We start from the raw sequence: 19,277 nt of genomic DNA, 5'->3' as shown, positions 1-19,277 counted from the left end.
CAGCAGAAAAGCAAGGCAATTCACTGTTACATAAAACAACAGTTGAAAGTGTGATTGGAGTATGTAAAACATTGTGTTCCTTGCTGAATAACAGAGAGTTAAGCTGGGATTCAGGTTAGGGACAGCTGCTCTATAGGCTCTGATGCGTGAAGCCAGATGGACATATTCTAACCGTTCACAGTATGAACTGTTCTTGTTCTAGCATTAACTGAATAGATTAGGCTTATATTAGAAAGGAAGATGCATTTTTATTGTCAAAACACCCATGGTTTCTAGCCTGTAGCACAGATGGAGATAAGTCCGTGTAAAGGGCAAGTTTGCTCACAAACTGAACCTATGAAACTGAAATGCTGTAACTTTTTATGGGGCTCTATGCATAAAGGCAAATAAGCTAGAACGAAGTCACTTTCTTCTGGTGTAAGGTCTCCAATGCAAACAGTTTACACAAGCATAGCAACTGCAATACAATTAAAAATTTCTGGAATGGGACCAGCCCTAGGTTGTTTCCTTCTACGCAGAAATAAGCTACCAATATATGCAGTTTTATACTGATAAAGCGCTATTCACACTGTGGCGAAAAATGGCTGATACTTTAATTATGCCAGTACAGATAAAGTAGCAAAACGGCTGATAGAGAACTTGGTGTCTCAGATATAATCCATTTACCTATTGCAAGATAGCAGCAATATTCCCAGAACAGGCAAAGCTTTAAAGCACTAATTCTTCACTTAAAAAATAATCCCTTCTGTGGAACTCCCAGAACATCACCCACCTTTGAAATGTTAATGGAATTACTAGAGACAAACCAGACTTTGAATTTCTGCCAGATTCTGTCAGGAGTTCATCTGACGAGCTTTCTGTGTGCCACTCAGGTGTCACTGTTCTTTTCATAATACTTCTTGTTTTAAAAATAACTTTTTTTTTCTTTTCAGCAACAATGCTGTGATGATTTTGTGTCTTAGTAAAAACACTGGTAAAAACAAAGTGTGTGTTTTGGCTTGGAACATACACATAAAAGCAAATACTCCTCCTCAGCCAGACTACAGCTTTGGAAATTATCTCTGACTTGCCAATGACAGTAACAGGCAAGTAGTTATCCAGCAAAATCCCTTTCGTTCAGCTGCACAACTGTACTTCCACCACTATCTATAATGGTGGCAGTACTATTCTATAACTATCTATATATATAGATAGTTCTCTATGTATATAGATATATATAGCCTATAACTATAGATAACCCCCCTATAAATAAATACATATATATATATATTAAACTTTCTATACTTTATTTAGTTGTTTCAAACAGCATCTGCAAATTCAGGCTGCACTGTTAAAAAAATACCAATGTTTTTGCTTCTGAAGGGACAAACGTCAGTTACTTCCCCAGGTGGTCCTTAAAGGAAAAAAGAGCTAAACAATTATAATGTTTTAACCAGTGTGTTCCCATTAGGACACTATGAATAGTATCCTCAAGACAACTGAGATGAGACACCAGAATCACCTGGTAAAACAAGAATGCATTTTCCTCCTTCCTTATGACTTGTTTTACAGTAGCTTCCAAGCCAGACTCAAGACAAATGTGTATATACAAGTTCCTGTGTGATGTACTGTAGGTTACCCTGCTCTTGCAGGGGGGTTGGACTAGATGATCTTTTTAGGTCCCTTCCAACCCTTGGGATTCTGTGATTCTGTGATATGCGTGCCTTTGTCTCCCCATCTGTCTCCCCTGAAAATAAGACTCCAGCTCCCAGAAATCTTTGGATAAAGTAAATTATTTACAATAATAACTTTCTTACCAAAGGTGAACTCTATGTGCTTCATTAAGAATATGAACCAAAACCAGTATGTAAAAGATATTTTTCCATCTATGTCCCTAAGCAATGATAGATCCATTTTTATTTTTTTTTTTTTTTGGCTGCCTTAATAAACTGGGTTTGGTTCATCAAGAATATGAACCAAAACCAGGTCTCTAAAGGACTGCTGCATTCACAGTGCTGCATAAAATGAAATTCAGGTCACCGACTATCCATCTCTGATGTACTGATCAGAGCCCTCATTTCATACCAAGTATAGTATTTGTATCCCCTAAGATGGTATTCCATAACATACACAATTACCCATCCACAGTAGGATAAAAAAGTCAATTTTTAAGGCATTACATAGGCTTTATTGCCTCTTCTTGGTGAGCATGTCAGGAATGAGATCCTCTCTTGGAAGACCCTGAAACTCCCACAGTCTTACTGCAGACAAGGCAGAAGAGTTTCCCCTTCAAAAATATAACCAACCAGCTCAATATGACCACATTAAAACGGTGGGATCCAAGAGGAGAGCACTGAAGCTGGATGTTGATGATCCAGACGACAAATTTCTGGGCCTGCTCTCAAAAGAATGTCACAATGGTGGGAACCAAAAGTGGCATAGCTGTTGGGTGGTATCGAGTCCTGCTATCATTGTTAAGCCCTAAGGTAAGCTATATATCAGTTCTCACAGCCAACAAGCCTTCTCTCAGGCAGAAATGTCTTGGATCACGAGTCCCAAGAACAAGGTAAGAGACGTCTCTCTGAGACAAAGGAGAGGAAGCTAATTGTGTTCCAAGAGGAATGGAACAAATATATTCCGTAATACTAACATATCAATGTATTTGGCACAAAAAGAGGTATGTGCACAGCTTCTATATTGCTGATACCATGCTTCTGTTTTTCAGTGCTAATGGCACATCCTTACGTACAGTGATACAGTCTGTCACTTAAAATACATCGCTTCTATAAGACTGAATGTGCTGTCTGCTATGTGATTTCTTTCAACTATCAAGAACTCTTAGTAACTGTTGCTCAGATTTTATGACCTTATAAATTGAAGAAGTGCAGAAATTCACCCCCAGTTGTTTCGTATACCTGTGACAAGAATTACAGGGTTACTGAATTGTCAAGGGCAAGAAAAAATATCTGTATTTTTTGTCACCCCTGAAGAAACATGCAACTTACTACAAGCACGTGATATTTCTTCCATTAATTAAATTAATTAGAGAGCTACTATGAAAATACTTGTATTTTAATAGTTTTGTTTAACCAATTGCTTGGCAGGAACAGTTGCTTATTTTCTCAAACCAGATAATCTACTTCAGATGCACCTGTTCCTCTCACAGTCTGCATTGTCTATAGAACTGAAAATAGAAACCTCATATCACCTCATTGATGTTAATGGTTCACTGAAGTTGAATATTTTTTAAACATAAGACATGTATCTCTGATTTGTTGTAATCTGTTCTCTTAAACTACTCTCAACTTTTATTCTTGATCTCAAAATCCTGACCCTTTACATTCTCTTTCGGAAGAAGGCAAAAAAGTCAGTCTATAATTGAAATTAGGTAAGCCCTTAAAAATATATTAAAAAAAAATAAATCCCCAAAGCTTTAATGTTTTCTCTTTGGAACACTGTCATGCAGCTAGTGTTCCTGTTTTTTAAACAGGAAATATTTCTTGCTCTTTTTGTACCAATTACAGAACTATTTTCCACCTTTTCCTCCCCCTCTTCCCCAAAACAGAGAGTTGAAGAGGAAACTGGGTGATAAACTAGGCCAGATTACTGGAGATGGCCGTAATGGCTCCTGTTCCCATTGCATACCCTGTTCTTCTTCAAGTTTCCTGCTTCCACTACTGAGGCAGCAGTACCCGCTGCACCACTGTGCTTTCTGAGATCAGAAATAAAGTACAGAAGCACCAGTTCCAGGTGACTGCAAGGCTTAAGGTTACAAACTACACAGAGCTGTTGCAACACAAACTGAGCTACCCTTTCTCTAGAGAAAGTGGGGACCAGCTGGAGCAGGGAATGAACCAAGTTAATCCCATGATCAGAACAGAGCCCCTAACACTTATTCCAATATAGAAGCTGTTACTTCTAAATTATGCATGCATTACCAAAAGACATCTTTGCCTTTGCAAAATGGAAATTGCAGTAGCTGAACTAGCTATGCACTCACAGCTACATGTTGGAAAACAAGATAAAAAATGTGTCTGGGAATAGAACTAGAGATTCATATTCTGTGCCAGTAAAAAAGTCCTCTTTAGAAACAGGACTGCTGAAATGTTAGATGACTATATAATGCTTGAACTGTAACTAACAAAACCTCTCACAAACGTAGGCATATCTATTTTAAATGTAAATGTTAAGTGAAAAATATTTATAGTTTAAATTGCACCTTTTGGTACTTAATTATAATTTTCAAAAGAAGAAACCTTTAAGTTCCTCCTCCAAAGAAGTTATTTACCTGAACTGTAGCTTGGGAGTCCCCAGTAGTCAGTCTGTTCTGAGATTCTCATCCCACTGAATGTCAAAGACCTAGTGTTTCAAGGATGAGATTTCAAAACCACTTAGTGATGACTTAACTTTGTTTCACTAAAGATAAACCAACCTTTATTCCCACTCAGGTCAGCTCTTTGATTTCATGGAAAACACATTTATAAAGCAGAGCTGAATGCTTTCAGAAATTCCACCCATGAGATAAAAAGGAAAAAACAACAAACAGAAACTGATATAAACAATTTGAGATTTCTTGTTGCATGATAAATCAAGTATTTTTGCATATTTGTGTACGTTAAAAGTAATTGAAATTGCTTTTAACTGTTTGCTGGAATAATATAATTTCAAATACCTTACCTTCTCACCCTTCAGATACCGGACTCTCTTTGAGGAAACCCCAATTTTGACCACAAACAGGAGGTTCTACTAGGAACAATAACAGTTCTGCTGAAAGATTCAGAAGAAAAATACACTTACTGCTCTCAATATCCATATTATAGACATCATAAGCACTATTACTGAATAATCCTGAATTTGTTTTACGTTTTACTCTTGTACTACTTTGGCTTCTATGGAGCCATGTTCAGTAAAAGTTTGACTTCATGTACAGCTAGAATACATTCTCACCAACAGGAAAACCTAATATGCTTGAGAAAATTGTTCTTCAAATGTGTTAAAAATAAAGTCAGATATATCAAAGCCCTCAGTTTTTATAATTCTGTAGCATTTATAAAAAAATATTTTAAAATTGGTATCTGGTGGACACATAGCATTCATACTGCAAAATAAACCCAGAACATTTAAGAGGTATCTCCAAAATTAATTCTCTTGTGTGATGATTTCATTGAAATGCACTTCAAGTTTTAGAAGTTCATTGAAGGAACAGCCTCTTTTTCCCTAGTGCTGTCCATGTTTGGAGGACTCTAACAGTTCAAAAGCTTTTCTTAACTAGTTTCTGAACTTGAATCGTCTGTTACGTTTGTAGAGACTTAAACCGGTATCTTCATGTTTTCTCTAAGTATAAGGGGACTAGAGGCCTACACTAAAATAGTACGGTTCTTTCTACTTCACTGAAGTTCTTCAGCATCATTACTGTACCAGGGTAGCACTGACAAGAAGTTAGTGGCACTGATAAGAAGCTAAGCAAATGCACAAAACCAGGCAGAACAGGAGCCTCTGGACCCAAAAGATACAACACTACTAAATTTGAAAAATCCAGTACTTTTCATTCTGTAGGACTTTTAGCAAGACAAATGGTATTGTAAAAGCTTCTCAGATAATATATACATCTATAGAGATGTATTTTTACATATGCAAGTGATCTAGTAATTTAGCAACAAAGTAGACAGATATCATAAAAAGGTTCTAGATCTGAGTGCACCACTGTAAAGGCTGACAAACTCTACTCTGCCTTTCTCATAAGAAGCAATTCGATTGTGGGGTTTGGGGGTTTTTTGGGTTGTTTTTTTTTTTCTATATCATCACTCATACACTGCAAACAGTTCTTATGCAGAGTATGAGTAGAAAGCAACTACTGCTGGGAAGTCATTATGTTATAAAAATAATTGTATGTCTAGAAAAAACGAACAAACCAACCCCCACAACTTAGAGTAACCATTCATCGAAAATTAAATCCTGATCCAGCATGAGCATGCCAAAATCTGAGGATCCATTTTAGAAAAAAAATTCTGGCAGAACATTAAAACCCGGATTTTTTTAAGTGGAAAATTTGAAGGTATTTTAGGTTGTGAAAACTTGACCATGGCTTCCTTTGTATTTCCCCTGAATGATCTGAGACTTAATAATTAACACATACATTCAAAACAGCAACTCTGGCTTAGCAGAATATTGAATTCAGAAAATAAACACATCAGAAAACTCTGAAAAAGAACTCGTAGCAAAAGAGAATCGTGGCATTACGATCATCACAATCTCCATCCTGAACAACTACCCCACACCTAATAAATTGTGCTGAAATAATTTTTCAGACAATTACCCTCCACACATCTCATAAGTGCACATGCCACTGCATGTGCCTTTTCAGTTCAAGATCCTTTATATGTCAAATGACCAACACAAAGGCTGTCAGGCTCTGACATGACACTGCATGTATGCTAATTTAAATGAAATGCCAGCCTACCACACCAAATAAGTATAATCAAAACAAAACAAAGTACTAACCTGAAGTTGACAAGGCACCTCTTAGCTGCATCGGAACTACTTCCCAAATGAAGACTCTTCTTTGCAAATAAGTGAGCTTTCTTGAGATCATTATTCTGTGGCACAGGCTCCTCCAAATGGCAGAATGAATGTATTGCCATTACTGAAAATTTCCAGTTTATCTGAGGAGATTGAACTGAAAGCAAGAAATACAGTGGCTTTGTTTTTGTAAACTTACTGAAAAGGCTATACTTACTTTTCAAGAACTTGTTATGTATCCATAACATTTAAAAGCACACAAAGGATATGTATATGCACTGATTGATAAAGTAAGTGTAAATGACTTAACTAAACCAGCTGGACATTCCAGAAACAGATAGTTCATTTGAGAAGAAATGCCCGGACAAAGAGCTTCTACATAAATACTACTATAAAGCACACTTTCAACAAATTTTAGGTCTTTTTCTTGTACAGTGGGCACACAGCAAGTAAGTTTTCACTGGGGCATGTATAATCATACATGTATTTTTGCAGATGATTTACTTGTAATTTTAAATTAACTTCAAGTAGTTCAAGTTATTCCTTCCAGTGTGAATTATTTCATAACCACAAATACCGAATTACATCTACCATTATTTACTAATATATCCAGCCCTCAAGTTCCCCACAACTTTCTCTGATTTTATAGAACATATACAGTAGTTTACTTTGGATGTTTATTTGCAGACAAGACTAATCACTTCCAAAACAGATTCTAAAGGCATAATTTGATGAACATCTATTTGGTAAAAGTGCCAATTCAAACAGAGATAACCCTCCTGCTGCTTATTCTCATGTTGTGCCACAACCTAATTTGTGCAGATGTATCTGTTGGTGGAGCCACTAGCTATTTTTTTGCCATATTAGGGAACTAACTTTGGTTAAAAATTGCTTCTTGCAATAGACTCTTGAAGTCTGGATCAATTTTCTGATCCAAGTCACTGCATTACAACACTAGTACAACAGGAGGGAGAATAAGGAAACAAGCACATAGCTAATTGCAGCTACAAATGTCAGCACTTCAGGAACTACTGTTGTCACCTAAGTGTAAATTATGAGATAGAGGACAGCTTTGCCACTGAAAGCAGTATAGGGTATTCTTGGACTATTTTAACTTTCCTTTCCATCTCTGCATCACAGTTCACTATGCCTGCAATTGCACAGGCTTGTAGAGCCACGCCAGAATTGCTTGGGTTACAGAGACAGGTTCCTTCCAGAAGCCATACATCGTAAATTTAAGAAGGTGGGATGAACTACACATGGCATACAAGTACATAAATATACGTGTGAGTGTGTATCTCTCTTCCACTAACAACAGAAGCAATTTAGATCATTGTTTAGACTGCTAAAGACAGAAGAGATTAATGCTTTTTAGTGTATCTCCCTAGGTTATGCCTGACCCTTCCTAACATTTGAATCCACTACCTGACTTCTGACAGTTTTGTCAGAGATGAGGATTCACAAGTCATTTACAGTTTAATAAGAACTGAGAGATTTCAGAATTCCAAGTACTGGCAGGCGGATAGAGAAGACTGACCCCCAAACTGAAGTACAGGCTGCAGCATATGCCCATGTTATTAGAGAACAAATACATACCTAAGAGAGGCACCTTGTAAGTACCCCAGCTGCAGCAGGTAGTTTTCATTTCCTCTAAGATACTACACAGAAAATGAGGTACTGTTAGACCTTTTGCTCAGACAACTACTTGACTATCCATTTAGTATTCAAATATACTTATGTGGCATTAAAATACGAGTCCTTGGTCTGCAAATTCCAGATCTGCTCTTTGTGTTCAAAAGTACAGTATGTACAACACCTGATAGCTTCTGGACTTCTGGCACAGCACCTCATCCTAACGAGATGCATTCCTATTAGCAGATCAGCCACTTCATCCTTCAGAACCACTGAATGAATGAATGACATCAAGTACTTATGACTTAGGGTTCTTTAGCACCTTATTCTAGCATTCAATCTTTTGATTCTCTAATCCGATAATCAGGCAACGTCCCATCAACATTATTTAGAAAGAATAAAATGTCCACAACATCTCTGTAGTGAAGAACAGCTGAAAGAAGTAACTCTGCTCTCTCCTGGTGCCTCTCACTCCTTTTAGTTGCTTTCTATACTCCTTAAAAGTCCATAGGACCTGTCAAGTCCTTACACATTACTTGGTATGTTACCATCTTCCTTTTCTTCTCATATAAAAGTGTACAAACCCCCAGGTACTTCCCTGAAACATGCTGCTACCAAGACATGACAACAGCTACATCCTGTTACCATGCTTAATTCACATATTTGGAAGGGTTAAAAAGTTACATAAAAACATATCTGGTAACATGCATGTGAAAGTGATTGGCCTTTTACACTAGAATTTTTAGATTTCCTCCCTCATCACCAATTTCTGGCTTAAAAGCAATTAATTAACAACATTAATTGAGAACAGTTGAAGTATCAACAAGTACAAATTTTATCCAAACACAGGAAGGAAATCCATATGAATTCCCCGCACATCTTAATGAGAAGGGTGATACTACTGTTAATCAAAATACAATTTCTTAAATAATGATAGACTGTTCATCTTAATAGTCACCTAACATGTCATTTATTAAACTCAACCAGTTGTGTCTCAACATCTACATGTATTCAGAATCTACGCAGTATATTGTAACACTGGGGGGTTGTGTTGGGGTTATTTTGGGGTGGTGGTGGGTTTGCTTGCTTGTGTTTTTAATGTAAGAATGCCCTCTCATATTCCAAGTCCTCATTTTGGAAAGTTCTTAGGGCTACAAGCCTTTCTTAGACTGCTAACCTGCACTGATGGTTTTCTTACTGTGGTCTCAGTGCTAGCAGTACATGAATTAGTCAGAATAAGCTGAAGTCCATTCACACAGTTCGACCACACATAAAGCATCAAACATTCAGGCAGTCAACTCTGGACTATTTCCAGATCTGGAACAGCGTCAGCTGTGTGCTAGGAAGGAATACTTTTACAAGGAATTAAATCTGATACAAAACTGTATACAAGGAATTCAAAGCATTAGATAAAAGGGCACGGGTGTATTTCTCTTGCTGTTTTAAGTGTTAAACTTGGGTCAAATTTGCAACTCTACGTTACAATATGATGCAATAGGTAAAATAATTGTGATGACTTGCCAAAGCTTAGTTTATTCAATTAATATGTTTTTAATAAATTAATGTCTGTCTAAATAATACAAGTGTGATAATAATGAAATTATTCCAGTTGGAACAGACCTCAGAGGCCACCTAGTTCAACCTCCTCTCAAAGCAGCATTAATATGTGAATACTCATTAATGATACAGGTCATACTCTTAACCTTGCAGACCACTAATCACTTGTAATCCTTAATCAAATGCACTCAACTGCCTTTGATAGGATTACTTATCTGCAGATGGGTTTGTGGGACCAGTTCCTTTTTGAACATTATTCCTAAGCACAGCACATTAGGGAAGTACTGTATCAAACTTTCATTTCACTTTCAACATCTTTCAAGCAGGTACTGTTTTGAGAGTGGTTTTTGAAGTGGGCCTGCTGTACAAGAGTAGATTCTGAAATACGAGAACAGGATGGAGTGAAGTAGGTGATAAACCAGTAAGCGAAGCAGGTGTGGGGTCCTGGTTTCAAGTGTGTTTAACAGGTTGGTGAACGTAGGCTAGAGGCCTTGCTCTGATAGATGCCAATAAAACCAGAGAAATTAACACCACTGGCACCAACAGTCCTTCAGTAATTAATGCCAGTGACTGAACTTCAGCAGAGTAGGCCTGGGAATCTCTGTTTTAGTACTGTGGTTTTATTTTGTTCCTCCAATTTTGTTCTAATAAGGATCTCCATTTTGGATCTGTATTCAGATGTTTACACCTTTCTTTTGTGCACGTAGAAGTGACTTCATATGTACAGAACTGTTAATTAAAAAAAAACAAAGACCAAAACGAAAAAAAACCACCCAACCCCCCACCAAAACCCACAACAGTGAAAAATCCAAATGTCAAAAGAAGAAAAAGATGGAATGTTTTATAAAACCATGATTACTCAGCACTACAAGTAGAATTACAAAAGAAATTTGAATTTGCTTTATGTCAGTTATGTCCCTCTGTTCTGAAGCGTGAAATACAGTAAGAGTTTTATTTATGCTGTGGAGATACATGAACTCTGTAGCCCTAACTAAGTAAGAGAAGAAAAACTCATCTTCTAAATAATCATAGAAACATAGAATGGTTTGGGTGGGAAAGGACCTTAAAGATCATCCAGTTCCAGTCCCTTGTTGTGGGCAGGGACACCTTCCTCTAGACCAGGTTGCGCCAAACCTTGTCCAGCCTGGCCTTGGACGCTGCCAGGGATGTGGTAGCCACAACTTCTCTGAGCAGCCTGTGCCAGTGTCTCACCAATCCCACAATGAGTAATTTTTTCCTAATATCTAATCTAAACCTACCTTCTTTCAGCCTGAAGCCATTATTTCTTGTCCTGTTACTAAATGCCCTTGTAAATAGTCCCTCTCCAGGCTTCTTGTAGGCCCCCTTTAAGCGCTGGAAGCTGCTCTAAGGTTCCCCCAGAGCCTTCTCTTTCCCAGGCTGAACAAGCCCAACTGTCTTAAGCCTGTCCTCATAGGAGACTCTGTTCCAGCCCCTGATCATCTTCACGGCCTCCTCTGGACTCATTCTAACAATATATATATGACATACATAACAGTATATATATATATATATAAAAGTATATACATGAAAGTATATACTTTGGAAAAAGTATATTCCATATATATGGAAAAGAATAATAATAATTTAAACAGCCCAGTATCACACCCTCTTAAAAAATGACTCTGTGGCAGCCTTTTTATATCTGAATTTCATGCTTGCAGTCATTATCTTACTTCCCACATTACTACTGCTGTCAGTTCGTTCTGTCTTACTTTCCCGACTAAGATCTGCTTGTTTTCTCCTTTAAAAGCTTTATTTAGACTTGATACTGACTAAAGCAGTATCTTTGCTTACCTTCCCTTTCGCAGCTACTTGGCTGAAAAGGCAGCCTCTCCTGCTCTTAAAAAGCCCTTGATTTATGCAGTTACCACCACTATTTTCATTCTGCTTCTTTTTTTTGTGGAAGAATTTAAAATCCTGTTGTACAACCAGGAAATAATTTGTTACCTGATATTTTAAATAACTTCAGATATTAGAACAACTTAATATTAATTAAATCTATTTAATACAACTGAAAGAGAACAATATTTTATTTGCTTGTTCTTTTATTAGGATTTCATGGTCATTTTTGTTTACTGTGGACACTTTGTGTAAACCATAAAAATGTGATTTAAGTGGTAACTACAGCAACAAGAAAAACAGTAGTAGGATACATAGAAAGGAATTGACTTTAGCAGTTCCGATAGGCCTAAGACCAAGGTTATCTGAAAGGCATTTTTAAACACCAGTATTCTAAAAAAATACACTGCAAACCTTTCAAATTCTACAGCTCAAGGCATTATTTACATGCCTTTCCCAAGCATTCATTAATAGCCACTGCCATATGCTAGGCTGCATAGAGGGCCTGTTTCTATTTGGCCTGGTACACTAGCTCTTAAAGTACAGGGTATTGCAAGAATGTTCCTCTTTATTATCCACAAAAATAATGAAATATAGATCTCTCAGCAGACTTTCTCACCCGTGTATACGTAGCAAAATTTATGTCACACGATGAGGTGGTGTCCAAAGGCAGATGGACCAACCACATGGTCCTGAAAGGGACATGGCTGAAAGATGCAGGTAGGAAGCAGCAAGAGACAGGAATCAAGCAAGCAACTCTGAAAGCAAAATGAGAGATCAGACAGCTCCCCAAACTGACAGAATGTTTTCACCAGCAAAATTTCTACCTTAGATACCTTTCTCTTACAGTTTTATCAAGAAACTTTAATATTTTTCTGGCTACTAAAGCTGAATAGTTGATTCTATTAAATATTTAAGCTCCCTTTTAACACCAAACTATACTGCTTTTGGTTTTAGAAGTAATTTTTTACTAAAGAATACTTGTTTGCAACAAAACTAACTGCATTTCCATATTTGTGGTAACTTTGCATAGTAGTATATAGTACTTGGCATTCTAGTTGAGACAGGAGGCTCAGTACCTAACCACCACCGTAACAAGTCAGCGTCCCAGCACCTTGTCTGAGGAAAGAGGGAACAAATTGCAAGGAGGTGCTCTCATGATATCTTACCAAGACAGATATACCCAAACCTTGCTAGGTCCTGCTGCCATATAAAAAGCAGATGGTTTTCAGTTTTGGCCAAAGTACAAAACTACTTCTCCGGCAACTTAGACTAGACAACAAACAAATGAAAAAGAAAAGAAGAGCTGAGTGTCAAGTATACCGTACTGTATATGGAGAACATCAGTATACAGATGGCATGGCATCAGCACACCTCAAGAACATCTGCATTAACACGTCACAGGTTATATGAAAATTGCCAGCGTGTCTAGTTAGTAACATTCCTGATACAAGGAAAAATTACTGTCAGATTGAAAAAGGCAATTACAGCCATTCCCTTCTGTCCTAAAGACAAAAGTAGGAATTATGCTTTATATTACTGAACATTATCACAGCTTTGGAACATATTATCTCAAATTTTCAAGAAAAGCTGAGAGATTGACAGGGAAGAGAACATACAATTAGATGTATTTAACATGCCAGTAAGTTGTAACACAGAAGAATGAGAGGTGATAAACTGACTTCAGCAAAACAAAGGTGGTAATAGGTTTCAGCTAGAAGTTGAACTACCGATATTTTAGGCTCCAGGGAAAAAACAAGTTTTTTTGTCACCACCATCATCCCCCCATGTCCACTCCCCACATCATCTGCCAGCACAGGACCTGAATTAGAGGAAAAACACTCTACAAACAGTTCAGGGATTTTTCTCAAACATTTATTTATTTAGAGAAGGATAATGGTCTCCAGGCCCAAAATGTTTGCTTTTTGATGGTGAAGAACCACATGCATTCTTACCAACATAACAAAATTCAATCATGATGTGGCCTTTCAGCACCACCACGAAATAAAAATTGACATATAAAAATAAAAAAAACACTTCATAAAGACAAATTCTTTTCATTGACTAACCCCACCTAAGGAATAAATTCATACCAAGAGATTTGCCAGCTGCTTCGCAAATATGCATTAACTCCAAGCCTGATACCACATTTTTAGACATGAAAAAAATCACACCAAAAGATAATTCAAACAGGAAAGATTTTGCAAAGGCTGTAAGTTCACACAGAATTAGTCTCACCAAGTTGAACAGACCATTTAGACTCACACAATTGTGTGAAAAATCAGGGAAGCATGCAATATGTTGGCAATTCAAGAAAGAGATGGGACAGGTATTTTCAGAATAAGAATTAGTCTTTCTTTGCACTTATACAGCACTTATTAGAAAGAGATGCCAGCAACTGGAGCCTCTGCTCACATGTGGTGTTGGTGGCTATAACACTACTAGCACCCTTACACAGGATGTTTTCCTAAATGGGACTGTACAGAGCAAAAAATCCGAGACTAAATAAGAAAAGGACCACAAGATAACAGTGAAAACTTAGAAAAAGTATCAGTAAGTACTGGAGGGAAAGTCTCTGACAGATAGGTAATAATATATCAATATAAGTTTACCTAGATAAGCAAGAATATATAAACAGTCACTTTTAAACTTTCCATGAAATATATAGAATCATAGAATAGTTAGGGTTGGAAAGGACCTCAAGATCATCTAGTTCCAACCCCCCTGCCATGGGCAGGGACACCTCACACTAAACTACCTCACTCAAGGCTTCGTCCAGCCTTGCTCCTTCTTTCTCAGGATGGATTGCCATCTTGCAGTACAAAATCAGTTTACTTGAAGAGACCCCTTGCTTTTGAAAGCACTAGAAATGAAGAGATGAAAAATGTCGAGGCATGTTATAGTGTCTAACAAGAACTGGTTAATTTCTTGGACAGCGAGTGTGTTACTTAATATGCTTCGTTCTGCTAACAGCTGAACCAAGGTCTGCAGGCAAGATATTTAGAAAAATTTTCCCAAAGTCACAGTGGTTTGACTTTAATTAATGTTTGATTACTGCTTGTTTTCAAGAAAACAAACCATCCAGTCTTCAAAGTCACTTCACGACCAGAATGAAACAATTAAACCCTTTTTTTAAGAGGGTCATGTGTTGCATCAAATATTGTATACTTGCGTGGATGTAACTCAGAGTTGATTTCCTTTTTATAAATACTAAAGAGAAACAGCACATTTTACATCACCCCGACAAGTCCTGTAAAACACTGCCTTCAGCTGCTATTGCTGAAAATCACTACTCTCAAAGCTAAAGAATCACCTTACTGTCTTCAAGTTCTGCCATAAGTCAATCACTTAAAACTATAATCATAACTAAGAAAAAAAAGACAACAAGCCCCAAAAACTTAGAAATCTCAGACTTACATGCAGTATAAAGACCAAACAAAAATAAGAGTCAAATATAAGCTGCCTTTAAAGGGCAACATCAATTAAAGAAAATGAGTATGAGACCAGAAAACAACATAATGTATCAGGACATCAAATACTATCTATGATTTGTTCACTTAACTTCAAAACACTTGACTTGCTCTAATACTTTTTATTTTGTATGTTTCTTAACCAACACATCTTCAAACTTTCATATCACGTTTTAAAGTCCTTGCCATCATAATCAAGCTAGACAAGATCTGTACCCACACAGAGACATGAATTTTGTTTGACTTATCTCATGCTAGGTCCTATTCAATTTCTTTCATCAATGTGAAAATATATTTCCTATTTATGCTGACTCACAATAAGAGAAGCAATGCAACACCACAGTGCCACAGGAGTATAACCTAACTACTGGAAGAATCTTAAGGACACAAGTGCACAACACAGCAATTACAATCATACCAAACATCACCCATCTTTACGTGGGTTTGTGAAGCAACATTTTATCATTGAGACTTTCCTACTAGAAATATTCCTGAAAATAATTTGTTTCTGAAAACACAAAGCCAGTAAGTTTTGGCTGTTGTTCCCTACCAGAATGGGGTCAGAAGTCTACAGGCTGTAGGACAGGAAGTTAAAATAACTCAAGTAATAAAATGAAAATTAAGAAGTATTTTGAAGGCCAGCTGCAATTCCCAACTGGAAATCTTTGCAACAATTTCTGAGAACACAGTATCAGGCCTAAAGCGTTCGGTTTCTCTCTTTGCTACAGAACAAAGAACACGCTCCTCTTAAGGATGACAAAATAAGGGCTACTCTTAAGAACCGAGGGAAAAAAAAATAAGTCTGCCTTTAACTCAGAGTAGTGAATGAATTCCTCCTACTCCAGCAAGGCTACAGACTCCATGGTAGGGAAACAACTAGTTCCTTTATCCTTCTTACATTTCCAAAATGGTACTTTGCAAGTTTAAATGTTAAGGTTCTTTTGTTAGTTCTTGGAAAAAGGAGAAGGAAAGCCAAGCAAACAAAAGCTGAGAAACAAAACCTTCAGAGCAAAGGTTTTCAGTCAGTACCTCCCACTCCATGCTCAGTTTCTCAGGGACCTTCATGCAGCGACAATCTGGTTTGAAGGAAGCGGCCAATGGGTGTGTAATTTGCATGTGAAAATATTTTTAGGAGACACACATGAATAGCATATGTCCTCAGCCTGAGTACAGTCTTCTAAATATGTGACCTGAATATTATTTCCCCAACATCCAGAATTATTTTCCAGATAATGATTCCTGGTACAGACACACTACTCTTTGGAAACAATATCTATACATACATATCTATCTATCTATCTATATATCAACACCACACACACACACACGTATCTGTGTGTGTGCATGTATGTGTTGTTGATATATATATGTATGTGTGTGTGTGTGTATATATCAAGGCTTAGGCAACAGTCATTTTAGAGCTCGCCCTGGGGGAAGCCGCTATATGATTAATTCTTCTCCCCTGTAGCTGAACATACTAATGAAAAGAGGGTTTTGTTGTTTTTTTTTCCTGTTACACTACATGCTCAGTGTACATGCCAAGGGGCTTCAGTCATAGAAAGAGCCCATTCCAGATACGCTTTTTAGAGATATCATAATAAATTAAAATTAATTCTTACACTGTTTTGAAGTCTTTACTGCTGATGTAATCACACAATTGGCAAATTATGCTTGAAAACAGTGCAACAAGATTCAGGAAGTAAAATCAGGTATGTATGTTCACTTCCCTGAACCAAAGCAGCTTCAAAAATGTATCAGAAAACCCTTCTACTCTTCTTATGTTAAGAAAGAGTAAAAAGGTACCTTTTAAAAAGGTAAAGACAGAAGTCAGTATAACCAGAAATAAGCCATGTGCTCATACACTGTTAGTTAAATATGAACCAAACTGACACAATATGCCAGAAAAAAACAATGTTTGAGCAAACAGCAGCCTAAGTACATCCCAGAGTCATTACAAGTCCACATCTGGAACACCCAAAACAATTCCTGGTGACTCTGGAGTTTTCATCATATAGTAATTACTACTTTAGGACTTCTGCTCAGGCCAAATGAAGTTCTATTGTATTGTGAGATGAAAAACCTCAGTTTCCTTTCTTTGCCAATATGCAAACTCTCTTCCTGAAGCACGTGTTAAAACTCAGGTCTGGAATTCTTCTGTGGCCCAAGCTTTCCTTTATTCAACTTGAATGTCAGGAAGGAAAAAAGGAGGGATACCAGTAAATTATACTGGGGTACTTAATAGTATATAGAAAATACTTGAAATCATAGAATAGTTTGGGTAGGAAGGCACCTTTACAGGTCATTTAGTCCAATCCCCCTGCAATGAGCAGGGATGTTTTCAAACTTGACCAGGTTGAATGTTTCCAGGGATGAAGCATCTTCAACTTGTCTGGGCAACCCGTGCCAGCGTTTCACCACTCCCATCGTAAAACATTTCTTCTTACATCTAGTCTGAACCTACCCTGTTTTAGTTTAAAACCATTACCCATGGCCTATTGCTATAGGCCGTATTAAAAAATCTGTCCCCAAAATATGTTAACTTACCAAAAAAAGCAGGGGAGGAAAAGAAGGGGAGGGGAGATATAATGTTAGCTTTAAAAATCTTAACAGCATCAAGTCATGAATTCTAAGTGATCAGAAAACTGGACTCTATACTGGAACTTTTTCAACATTAGTCCATACTAACAAGCAGGAAAAACGTCTACTTAATCATTCGAGGGCACACAAACATAAGCAAACACCTTTAGCCATATAATCAGTTACAAAGTATACATTTGAAACAAAAGCTTATGCTTGGTGGAAGGCCGATCCAAAACAAGGGACCCTAGTCACCCCATGGAAAAAGTGAAAACCTAAACTACAAGGAAAACAAGCTAAAAATTGCACACAAGCAAACACTGTATTTTAACCATAAATAAGTATTACTCGGGCTAAACCCACTTTACTCAGAGTTTTAAAATACCACGAGTAAAATCACTGCATACATACAACTGCCTAATGAAACTACCTAACAACATTCTTCAGTGGACTATGTTATTTGACCAGTTTCAACAGTTAAACAGAGCAACTGCAAAGATATGAAATACACTGCATTTGACGCACATGCAGAAACACCAGTCTCAGTGGCTGTAGAGACAGCCAGTTCCTGCCCTTACTCAACATACCCCAAAGTGCTTTACACTCTTGATGCATGTACACTGAAAAAAAATACATTCTCCACCATGAAAGCCCTAATGAATCAAAACCCAAGCCCAGGCTCAAAAAAGTACTTCACATAAAATTATTGCCAAGTTTCATTACAATATTTCTCCAGCCAGACAAATAATTTCCTCCAATAGCGAAAAATATCTTCGAACATTAATTCAAACTTCAAAACACTGCCGTACAAATTAAAAGAATAGCTACAGTAAAATGCGAGGTTATAGATATTACAATGAAGCCATCACACGAACAGATTATTTCACAAATATAAGTCATACAATGTAAAAGAGTAAGGTGCCAGCAAAGCAGAGGCAGGCAGTAACAGAGAAGGCTTCTTTTCGGTGCTATCACTAGAACAATTTCCTGACTCATTCCCTCCTCCAGCCCCGGGGACCTGGCTGTCTCAGACCACACTGACTGACAGCCTTCTTGACGTAGCTGAAGGAGAGCACTGACCTAAATGCCGCTGCCGTTTAGCTCCTTGCAGCTCACGCTCGAGGAAAAGGGGCCAATGTAGATTCAAATACTAGCGTCAAAAACTGAGCTCTTTCAGCCTGAGTCTGTTAATGCAGAAATACTCGCTGAGACCGAGAGCTCCACATCACCTCAGCTTCTTGAGACTGAAGCATCCAAAGCCGACTGCAAAGAATGCTCTAGGCTGTTAGATGTTCAACAGGGAGCGTGCGCATCAGCACAGCACTCCGGCAGAAGCAGGACTGACGGAACCAGCTTCTCAGTGATAGGAGAGAAAGGCAAGACGCGAGGTACTGAACCTCGGGCAGGGTTAAACCACACGCTGGGAGTGGTTTTAAGCAGGTGTTCAATGAACTGCACATTAACCATCAACTCCCCGCCCGAGTGGGCGCGAAGGCATGGCCAGCAGACATGCGGCTGTGAGGCGGCCGCGCCGTATGTTTCGGGGCCGCAGGCTCACGGCGGGCAGGGCTGTCGCCTCCTGCCACTGCGCTGCAACGGGCGCAGCTGCCCAGCTTCGCCCCTCGGCGGGCGCAGGGAGCCGCTATAGCGCCCTTCCTTGCTCGGGCAGCCGGCGGAAGAGAG

The 19,277-nt window shown here is 38.0% G+C and overlaps 1 long non-coding RNA gene across 2 annotated transcripts in view; it reads right to left on the bottom strand.

Moving 5' to 3' along the window:
* Positions 1–19,272, bottom strand: part of LOC136013897 (uncharacterized) — a 34,437-nt gene extending 15,165 nt beyond the window's left edge. Inside the window, exons 1-4 of one of the 2 annotated variants that reach the window (XR_010612439.1) lie at positions 18,675–19,272; positions 6,481–6,655; positions 4,657–4,746; positions 4,268–4,338 (exon numbers count right to left, since the gene is read on the bottom strand). This is a non-coding gene — a long non-coding RNA (uncharacterized LOC136013897). The remainder of the gene's footprint in view (positions 1–4,267; positions 4,339–4,656; positions 4,747–6,480; positions 6,656–18,674) is intronic. The other variant, XR_010612440.1, reaches the window with a different exon arrangement.
* Positions 19,273–19,277: the final 5 nt, after the last annotated feature.

The sequence above is a fragment of the Lathamus discolor genome, chromosome 4 (genome assembly GCF_037157495.1).
Source record: "Lathamus discolor isolate bLatDis1 chromosome 4, bLatDis1.hap1, whole genome shotgun sequence".
NCBI lineage: Eukaryota > Metazoa > Chordata > Aves > Psittaciformes > Psittacidae > Lathamus > Lathamus discolor.
This window is presented reverse-complemented; position numbering and strand designations above follow the sequence as displayed.